This window comes from Aegilops tauschii, chromosome 1 (assembly GCF_002575655.3).
Source record: "Aegilops tauschii subsp. strangulata cultivar AL8/78 chromosome 1, Aet v6.0, whole genome shotgun sequence".
NCBI classification, from domain to species: Eukaryota; Viridiplantae; Streptophyta; class Magnoliopsida; order Poales; family Poaceae; genus Aegilops; species Aegilops tauschii.
The window spans coordinates 215,699,755-215,710,107 of record NC_053035.3 but is presented as its reverse complement, the minus strand read 5'-3'; the positions used below and the strand labels follow the sequence as shown (position 1 = coordinate 215,710,107).

At 43.1% G+C, this 10,353-nt stretch overlaps 1 long non-coding RNA gene across 1 annotated transcript; it reads right to left on the bottom strand.

The window, feature by feature from the left end:
• Nucleotides 1-4,155: 4,155 nt before the first annotated feature.
• LOC141042487 (uncharacterized) lies at nt 4,156-9,485 on the bottom strand. The gene is made up of 3 exons (XR_012205512.1): nt 6,251-9,485; nt 6,070-6,131; nt 4,156-5,973 (listed from the first exon to the last, which is right to left on the bottom strand). It is a non-coding gene; the product is annotated as an uncharacterized lncRNA (long non-coding RNA).
• Between the last annotated feature and the right edge of the window lie 868 nt (nt 9,486-10,353).

The window sequence follows — 10,353 nt, the reverse complement described above, 5'->3', positions numbered from 1 at the left end:
ATTGCATAGTAAGCTACATCTCTTGTGCTGTTGTCTTCCTATTAAAGCATATACAATCACAAACACCAAAATTTGGCCCTGAACATTAACGGACACGCCCGGACGTGTCCGCGGAAATTGACCGTACATCACATAAAAAAATTAATTCCACAACCACAAACATCATTTCAAATCACCAAATTCATATTATTACATGCAACGTGAAACCTTATCTAAGTGGAGCCCATCCAGCTCCGCTATGCCAATCTCCGACGGCTGACTGCACCCCTCGAAGTGTTGCTTTGGTCGTCGGCAAGATATAGTAGGACCTGGGACACGAACCGGCTCACGGGACTCAACACGTTGTCGTTGATACGTCTCCAACGTATCTATAATTTTTTATTGTTCCATGTTGTTATATTATCAATCTTGGATGTTTTATAATCATTTTCTAGTCATTTTATATCATTTTTTGGTACTAACCTATTGACATAGTGCCAAGTGCCAGTTGTTATTTTCTGCATGTTTTTTACATCGCATGAAATCAATATCAGACGGAGTCCAAATGCAACGAAACTCCACGGAGAATTTTTATGGACCAGAAGGAACGTAATGGGCCCTGGCTGCGCCTGGGGGGTGCCCCGAGGGGGGCACAACCCACCAGGGCACGCCAGGAGGCCCAGGCGCGCCCTGGTGGGTTGTGCCCACCTCGGGTGCCCCAGGACCGCCTCTTTGCTCTATAAATACCCCAATATACCAGAAACCCTAGAGCCATCGACGAAATATTCATCCAGCCGCCGCAGAGTCCGGAACCACCAGATCCAATCTAGACACCATCTCGGATGGGGTTCACCACCTCCATTGATGCCTCTCCGATGATGCGTGAGTGGTTCTTTGTAGACCTTCGGGTCCGTAGTTAGTAGCTAGATGGCTCTCTCTCTCTCTCTCGCTGGATTCTCAATACAATGGTCTCTTGGAGATCCATATGATGTAACTCTTTTTGCGGTGTGTTTGTTGGGATCCGATGAACTTTGAGTTTATCATCAGATCTATCTTTTTATATCCATGAAAGTTATTTGAGTTTCTTTGATCTCTTATATGCATGATTTCTTATAGCCTCGTATTTCTTCTCCAATATTTGGGTTTTGTTTGGCCAACTTGATCTATTTATCTTGCAATGGGAAGAGGTGCTTTGTAGTGGGTTCGATCTTACGGTGCTTGATCCTGGTGACAGAAGGGGAACCGACACGTATGTATCGTTGCTACTAAGGATAAAACGATGGGGTCTATCTCTACATAGATAGATCTTGTCTACATCATGTCATCATTCTTATTGCATTACTCCGTTTTTCCACGAACTTAATATACTAGATGCATGCTGGATAGCAGTCGATGTGTGGAGTAATAGTAGTAGATGCAGGCAGGAGTCAGTCTACTAATCTTGGACGTGATGCCTATATAATGATCATTGCCTGGATATCGTCATAATTATTCGAAGTTCTATCAATTGCCCAACAGTAATTTTTTTACCCACCGTTTGCTATTTTTCTCGAGAGAAGCCACTAGTGAAACCTACGGCCCCCGGGTCTTCTTTCTCATATATTTGCCTTTGCCATCTACTCTTTTTCCTTGCATTTATTTTCAGATCTATTAAACCAAAAATACAAAAATACCTTGATGTGTTTTATTTCAATTTATTTTATTTGCGATCTATCTTTCAATCTACAACAAATTTATCTCACGCCCGTTTGCCTATCTTGAGGCACCATTACCCGGAAGGGATTGACAACCCGTTTAACACGTCGGGTTGCGAGGATTTGTTATCTGTGTGCAGGGGTTGTTTACGTTGTGTTGCTTGGTTCTCCTACTGGTTCAATAACCTTGGTTTCATCACTGAGGGAAATACCTACCGTCGTTGTGCTGCATCATCCCTTCCTCTTTGGGGAAATACCGACGTAGTTCTAGCAGACAGGAACTTTCTGGCGCCACTATTAGGGAGTCATCAGTCGTCTCCCTTGCTCTACTCTTTTTCCTCATATCCCATCGCTTGCACGTCGCCTGAGGACGTGAGACCGATGATGGATCCGTCCTGGGAGGAGCCGGCAACGTCCACCACAACCCAGTTGAGGCGCTCAGGCTGATCGTGCACATATCGGCCGCCAGAGAATGCGACTCTACCTCACCAACGTCCATTGCCGCGAGGGCTACCGCCGCCTCCCGTGCCCGTTGCCTCGCACGACGGACACGTCGCGCCAATATTTGCGTCGGATGACGCCCATACATTCACCCCCGCCTGGGCCCGCTGATGAAGCGGTTGCACATCCACCGGCACATCGCCAGACCGACCGCATCGCCTCCGGTGAGGTAGTGGTGACACACCACACACCCGACCCATGCCCCATTTGGGCTGACGCAATGGATTTCCGACGGAAGGAGCCTTAGCGTTGTCATTAGGCGGCCTCCTCCCGGGAGCGGCGGAGCGCAAGGCAGACGGTCATCTCCTCCTCAAGGTCGCGTGAGATGAGCTCCGGGTTAATGGATCTGGAGGTGTAGGACTCAGATCCGCAACCCGCCATGCCTGAGAAGGTAGGAAATCGCAGGACGGGAGCTTGTGGGCGGATGGAGTGGACTGGTTGGGAGCGGAGTGGAGTAGAATGTGGCTAGGGTTTCGACCGGAGTGCGGACAGGGTCCATTTTATGTGGGGTCGGGTGGACCAGCGTGGCCCGGATCCAACGTGGCGGGCTTGTCCGGGTGCCTCCGGACGTCCCCATATCTGCTCTAGATTTGGGCTGGATATAGAGAATGCCGGTCAGTCTGGGCGTTTGGACCGGTTATGAGGAGGCCGGTTGGGTGGCTTTCCAGTCACTGACCGGGTAGCCCGTCTAGGCGTTTGAGGCGGGTATGGGGGGTTGGGTCTTAGATGCTCTTAATGTCCAGATTTTCTATCTTTTTTCACATCTCATTGTAACAGACTTGATAATTTCATCAGGAAAATGTTGGAAGGAGATCGACCGAAGGAGAAAAATCATTTTCCTGGGTGAAAAGAAAACCTTCATGTGGTGCTTTTGCTTGAAGATAGCATGAGTCCTCTCACACCACTCCATGAAGGAGTCACCTTCCACCGGGATGTCTATGTTTAAGAGCCAAGATTTCAAGTGGTGCTTTTGCTTGGATTAGTCGACATATATGTTTCTTTCATTACGAGAACAAGTCCCTTTTCGGAGGAGCCACTAGTTAACGAGCGCTCTTTCGGTAGCCTCGCAACGATCGGCGCCACTTGGCGTGCTCTCAGCCATTCGCCACGTGTCGCGCTCTGGGCGCTCTCTTCGGATTTAGTTTTTTTTATTTTTCCGCACGCGTTTTTGGCCTTTTAAACGGTTTTTCCCGGGTTTTTTCGACATTTTGGTTTTCCACCGGTCTTCCTTAGCTTTTCGAATTTTTTGAAAAAGAAGTTTTTTTTCGTGAAAAAACGCGTTTTCTTTTTTTTCCCTTTCACGAGAGTCACGGTTTTGTTTCCGCGAGAGGCACGGTTTTGCTTTCGCAAGGGTCATGGTCGTGCCTCTCGGAAATGGAAAAAAACGCGTTTTCTGTTTTTTTTTCCTTTTGCGAGAGTCACGGTTTTGCTTCCGCGAGAGGCACGCGTATGCTTTCGCGAGAGTTACGGTCGTGCCTTTCAGAAACGGAAAAAAACGTGTTTTCTGTCTTTTTTTCCTTTCGCGAGAGTCACGGTTTTGCTTCCGCGAGAGGCACGGTTGTGTTTTAGCGAGAGTCACGGCCGTGCCTCTCGGAAACGGAAAAAAACGCGTTTTCTGTTTTTTTTTCTTTCGCGAGAGTCACGGTTTTGCTTCCACGAGAGGCACGGTTGTGCTTTCGCGAGTCACGGCCGTGCCTCTCGAAAATGAAAAAAAAACGCATTTTTTCTTTTTTTTTCTTTTGCCAGAGTCACGGTTTTGCTTCCGCAAGAAGCACGGTTGTGCTTTCGCGGAGTCACGGCCGTGCCTCCTCAAAAACGAAAAAAAACGCATTTTCTCTTCTTCTTTTTTCCTTCCGCGAGAGGCACGGTTGTGATTTTGTGACAGGCACGGGCATGCCTCTTTCGGAAAGGAAAAAAACCCGTGCTCCCGGTTCGGTTTTTTCGTCTGATTTTTTTCTTCCGGTTTTTTTCGTGAAAAAAAAGTTCGGCAAAATCTATCAACCATGGGATCTAGTTTTAAAGATCTCGACGCGAGGAATCCAACGGTGAAAGCGGTTCGAGATTTGGACGCACGGTTTGAGAGATAAAACGTTTTGAATAAACGGATCTACGAAAAAAAGAAAACTCTCAGGTTGCGACAAGTGGCGTGCTGCATGTGCGCCACTTATCGCAACCAGGGAAGTTGGAGTGATCGTACTCCTCAACTAGTGATTTCGCTTTTTCAGAATAATTTCAATCAAATCGACGTTTCATGACGTTTATGTTTATTTATTTTTGTGAGGACACGTGGACGTTCTTTTTTTTTGGAAAAGGCATACAAACGTAGAGCTCCCGTGATATTCTGTGCTATTGCTAATTCGTTGTTATTCACCACTAGAAAAAATGCCCGTGCGTTGCAATGGGGGCATAAATATTCTGAAAGCGTTATCAATACGCTATAAGCACAGAAGACTATTGTTCTGAAATGTTGCCACGACTACTTATCTGTTGCAAATCTTCCTTGCCTTATACCCCAGGTTGTGTAAGGACTATGCTACTTGCAATAATGAAGCCAGGATGTCCATGATAAAGCTCCCAGCATCAAAGGCAAACAAAAAACATAGCAAGTTAATTTAGATGTCCTCTACAATATTCATAAATTACAACGGTTATTATTCCATTTTATGATTGTTTGGTCCTAATCAATAAAATATGTGATTTATTTGTTGCGGAGAATGAAATATAAGTCTTCTATAACATTTATCAAACGACCAAATTTTGTATGAACAGAACTGAGTATCTAAGGAAGCAATTCATTACCTTGTCAACACTTTTATTACAAGCATACACGAAAGCATGTAGGCTGGTCGCAAAAGGAGGACGGTTTGACAAAAAAGAGAGATGATATTTAGATGATTTGTTAAGTCATTAGATAAGTACAAAATGGGGACTATGATGACGTTTGAATATCAGTTCCAGCAATTCTGCTTCGCATTGCCATAAAAAAATTCTGCTTGCCATTTAATAAAGTTACAGCCAGAAAAGTGCACCGGTGCAAAGATGTTAAAATGCATGAATTACAAATTTGCAATAGTTCGTAAGTAGTAACTCGAGGAAGGGTCTTGCGGCTAGTGACTTGCCCTACAACCAGCACTCTTGATAAGCCTGGTCAAAATTCCTCCCCGTTTGCCATCTTACACAGAACTATCGTGTGACAGTATTGTCATTCTACAGGTTTCCAACACCATCTCTTATGATTACAAAAATGGTCACATTCCTTAGAGGGTTGCCTCTTCCACGACTGCTACTTGTCGGCGGTATATCAGCATCAAATCGATGTCAAAATAGCTGTACAAAATAATCTAAGTATCGGCATTGTCCTAGGGATTGTGAAACTCCCTAGCTTTTTATGTTTTGAAACCAAACCATGCCAAAAGTTGCATGTTTGGTGCAGTAAGACTCAGAGACCTGACAAGCCCAAGCATTTTTTTTTTGCATGGGAAGCAAATCAGGACTCGTGAGTTTCAGCACAACACTAACTCATACAAACTGAACACTATTTCTACAGCACCGCCTAAACAAAGAAACTCAGTAAATTCTAATTTCATAGTGTTTTGAAATATAAAACCACAACTAAATTAATTCTACCTTGTTGGAGAATGTAGTAGTCAGAGCTTGTCGACCATGTCGCCCACATCTAGTGCACATCCTTAGATAACCAAACGATTTAACCAGTGGCTCGTTCCCGAGCAACTTGCCTTCAAACAACAGAGACCACCATGCAGACTCACTTTAGACAAGCAAGATAGCCCTTCTTCTCCTGTTTGAAAAGGCAGCTCTCATAAATATAACAAAATGAATACAACTAACCAGCCATCACTTGTTTGCTTGTGCGAGTAATTAAGAGGAAATACACCTTTTTTTAAGGAGCTATGGGTCTCAGTCCTATATTTCCAACAAACGCCCCACCTATTAGAACTAACAAGGTTATTCGAAGGTTGCAAGTTAGTCACGGGGTAGAAAACTGGCAACACAGGAATGGAAACCAATATTCTTTTGTCGGTTGTCTGAAGCTAACAAATTAGGATTGTCCTCACCTGCACTCCCAAGAACGTCAGGATTCAGACTGCCATACCGCCGCTTGCAATGCTCGAATGCTGCAGGTTTCACATGACACATCCAATTGTTGCAACATGAGTGTGAGATGGCCAACAAAATGTTCTGGCCATCCAAGACAGGCAGTGAGGTATCCTCGCTCAAGCACACTATCATACCTCCAAAACTGTTGCCTGATGGCGTAATCACACATTGCAGGCTTTCAGTCACATATGTATAGCAAATTTCTTCTGGCTGGTACAACATGCAATCTTACTATATGTATTATCACATCCAACCACTAATGCACACTTGCAGCGAAATAACTACAGAGACGGAGAGTGGAACCATATAGTACCTATGACTGCGACGCCGATTTTATTTTTTGCTGGGATTGTTCTTTTTTTTGTTTGCTAGGACCAGCCAAATTTTTTGCTATGACCCGGCTATGGCGAGTAATTGTTTTTGCTGGAACCGACGAGTTTTATTGCTGGAAACATACATTTGTTTTGTTAGAAAAATATAATAGAGCATTAACTAACAAGAAGGCTATTGGATCTTGACACCAAAATAGTCAAGATCTTCGTTAATAAAAAAATAGTAAGATCTTTAGGACGTGATAACACCGAACATGCGCAAGATTCTTACAATGTTTAACCAAGAAGCAATAATAATAAAAACACTTGATCAAGACTGTTGCAACTCTTGTACCAAATTTCTGTGAAGCTCTTCTAGCTGCTATAATATGGAAAGTTACTATTTATATTAACACAGCCAACCACTCATGTACACCTTCAGATATTAACTACAGACATGTAGAGTGGAACCATACAACACTGGTCTGAAGCACTAATGCACACCTTCAGCCAATTAAGTACAGAGATGTAGCGTGGTACTATATAGCACTAATCTCAAGGACTAATGCACACCTTCAGACAATTAAGTACAAAGATGTAGAGTTTAACCATATAGCACTGTTCTTACCAAGAAACAAAAAAAGAGACAGGCTCTGTTGATCAAATCAGTAGGTTTTTAAAACTGAAAAGGCTTTTCCATTAAGCAAAAACCATAGGTAAATCATTGTTCATCAACCTTGCCAATTAGCAAAAATAGAGATATAAATTATCCCAGAGAGTTAGAACACCCAAAATTATTTAACCAATGCCCGTGCATGCAATACCATGAACAATGCATTACCCCTCTGCCATCATCATGATATTAGTTTACCTTTTCTTATATTTTTCCTGTCGTACAGTAGCTATTCTTCCTAGATAAAAATTAAGTACATCCAACCACTAATATACACCTTCAGACAACTCCCAGTGTACCCTTTTCTTATTTATTTTTTCTGTTGTACAGCAACAATTTTTTCCTATATAAAAATTGAGTACATCCAACCACTAATGTACACCTTCAGACAAATCTCAATGTGCGAAGATGAAGTATATGAAGCTTGGAGCAGAGCCAGATGCCTTTCAGACAGTGGGGAATATTAGCTGAACTAATGCATATTGTTGGACTTCTCAATGATTTGATCACTTGTGGTCTACCTTCTATGTTTCAGTCTGTACTCCATGAGTTGTAGTATTTTAGGCATTGACTTGTCCAGAGCTTAAAGAGCATATACTTTTTTTGAACATAGGATATTTCATTGATCTAGCAGCAGGGACAACATACATATACAATCATGCATTGCAGCATGGGACCATCTGCAAATACAACTGCATTGAGACAGTTCTCATTGCCTGAAACTAAGCATCTGAAACTTGAACATCTATTCGGAACTTTAGTGCTAGCATGGCCTATACTGAAGAACATACAGAATTAATAAATTCATGACAGATGTAAATTGATGGGACTCTAGCACGTACACCTCAGGTCAGACGAATTTCGAGCGTACCATGGAGCACGTGCAGACGGATATCCGATGAACTCGACGCAGGCACGGCGATGTCGAAAGCTTGCGGCACGAAGATGCCGGAAACTTGCGGCACGGCAATCTCGGGCAAGAAACTTGAGATGCGATTTATTTTTGGTTAAGGATTCCTTTTAATGGCTCAATTTTCATGTAGAGCACGGCCCCGTCCTCCCGAACATCTCATCCTTGGACACGACTCCAAGGCGCAAGCCACATGGGCTCTTCTTCGAGTCCGAGTTCGAGATGTGTGGGGGCTCGGCGGCGTTGGGATAGGTGAGGGTTGGGGCGTCAGGACGTTGGTCTGCATCTCCTGTGAACTGGGGTGGCTGTGGTGGATCGACGTGGCTGTTGCGGCGGTCGGCGGCCGCAAGCACGCAGAGAACAAGAAGAAGAGAGCGAGCCGGCTGCGTTTTTTTTCAGGAAGGGAAGCACTTCGTTGATTTTTAGAAAGAAGAGAGGCTGGGTGTTGGCCAAGTTTTTTTAGCACAGTAAAGGCCCAATAACGTCACCAGTTCGGGAGCCCAATAGCATAAACGAACTGATTATTATTTCAGACGAGCTTGCGTAAAATATTAGTACCACCTCGGATATAAAATAATCTCAAAAACAATAATACAGGTGAACGGATGAAAAATTAGGAGAAACGCACCTTGCTTTATTAGTAGGTATAGATATAGATATAGATGTCGTGACATGCTTGTCTGAGAATTGAGGTTGGCATAGATATTTTAAATTTGCCTGAAATGCAACTAACTATCGTATTGTGCACATGACTTTTGTCTTTTTGAAAGTTGGTAACCAAACAACAAAATATCTTCAAAACCAGTTGCGCCAAGCAAAATGATTAGTGCCACCTCGCAAGAAAAGTAGAGAAATGATTGCCATCGTAAAAGGCTTTAATCTAAATACTAGTACTACTATACTTGGGGGTTGGAAGTCGTTTAGAACGCTGGAATCATACCAGAAAATGCAATCATGACCTTTATCCTCCCATCCTCCATGTGATGCAAACGTAGTTCGAATCTTTGTTCTAAGAAATCTCTAAACAAAAGTTTGAGGAAGAAAATGTCCATCCAGTCTTAGCCCCGTTCGGAACTTCTCCACTGGCCAGCTTCCTGAAAGAGCTCACTGAAGCCAGCTCGAACGATCTATCTCCGAGAAGCCAGCTCCCGGAGAACTCGAGTAGCTATTCTTAGCTCGGGCTCATCTATATTCATGCATGAACAGTAACTTCATAAAAACTAACAAATTGAAAAAATGTGGAATCTTTTGACATCCAATATGCGTTTGTGCGCAAAGTGTGCTTCGTGGTGTTAGGACATTCGAGGAGCTCATAGCAAAAAAAAAACTGGCTCTCAAAAAACTTTGAAAAACTACATTGTCTAGACCTGATTTTTTTTTTGGCTTGAGATGCACGAATGTCACTTAAGCATTAAATTTTGCACACTCCTAGAAAATTCAAGCGTCTTGGTTGCTGAAAATTTTAACTTTTAAAAGAACCTTTTGCTATTTTCCTCGAATTTACTGTTTATCAGGCTCAGACGTGGATTACTCCGTCCGACACCTTCTCTTTTGGGAGATGTTATTCAATGACCATTCACCAGGGAGCTGACCCCATCGAAAGTTCTCCCTACAGTCACATGAATCTCGGCGCAGAGCTGACACCCCACGTACGATCGCTGGACTGGTTCGCTATTTAGCTGCTTCCGATGAATGCGTGGTTTTTCTTTTCAAATATTCATCAAGTGAGGCCTAGAACCCGCAACGTCCTATGCATGCGCGCGGGGGGGGGGGGGGGGGGGGCAGCGCCACTGGGCTGAGAGGGCATTTGTTGAACCTTTTGTGTTTAAAATGTCACATATATTTTGCAACCCGGTTTCTTTTTCTTCATTTTCTCACTTGGCAGTTTTATTTTTATAGCACAACATTTTTGAGAGGATGGCATTTTTATTATTGAGATATGGCATTTTTATTTTTAATGGCATGGCAATTTTATTATTAAGTGCATGAGTTTTTTATTAACAATATGATGGCATTTTATAAATAATACAATGGCAATTACTATTATTGAGAGATGGCATTTTTATTTTATTAGCATGGCATTTTTATTTTAGTGGCATGGCATTTTTATTAGTAAGCGCATGACATTTTTATTAACAATATGATTTCATTTTTTATCAATAATAG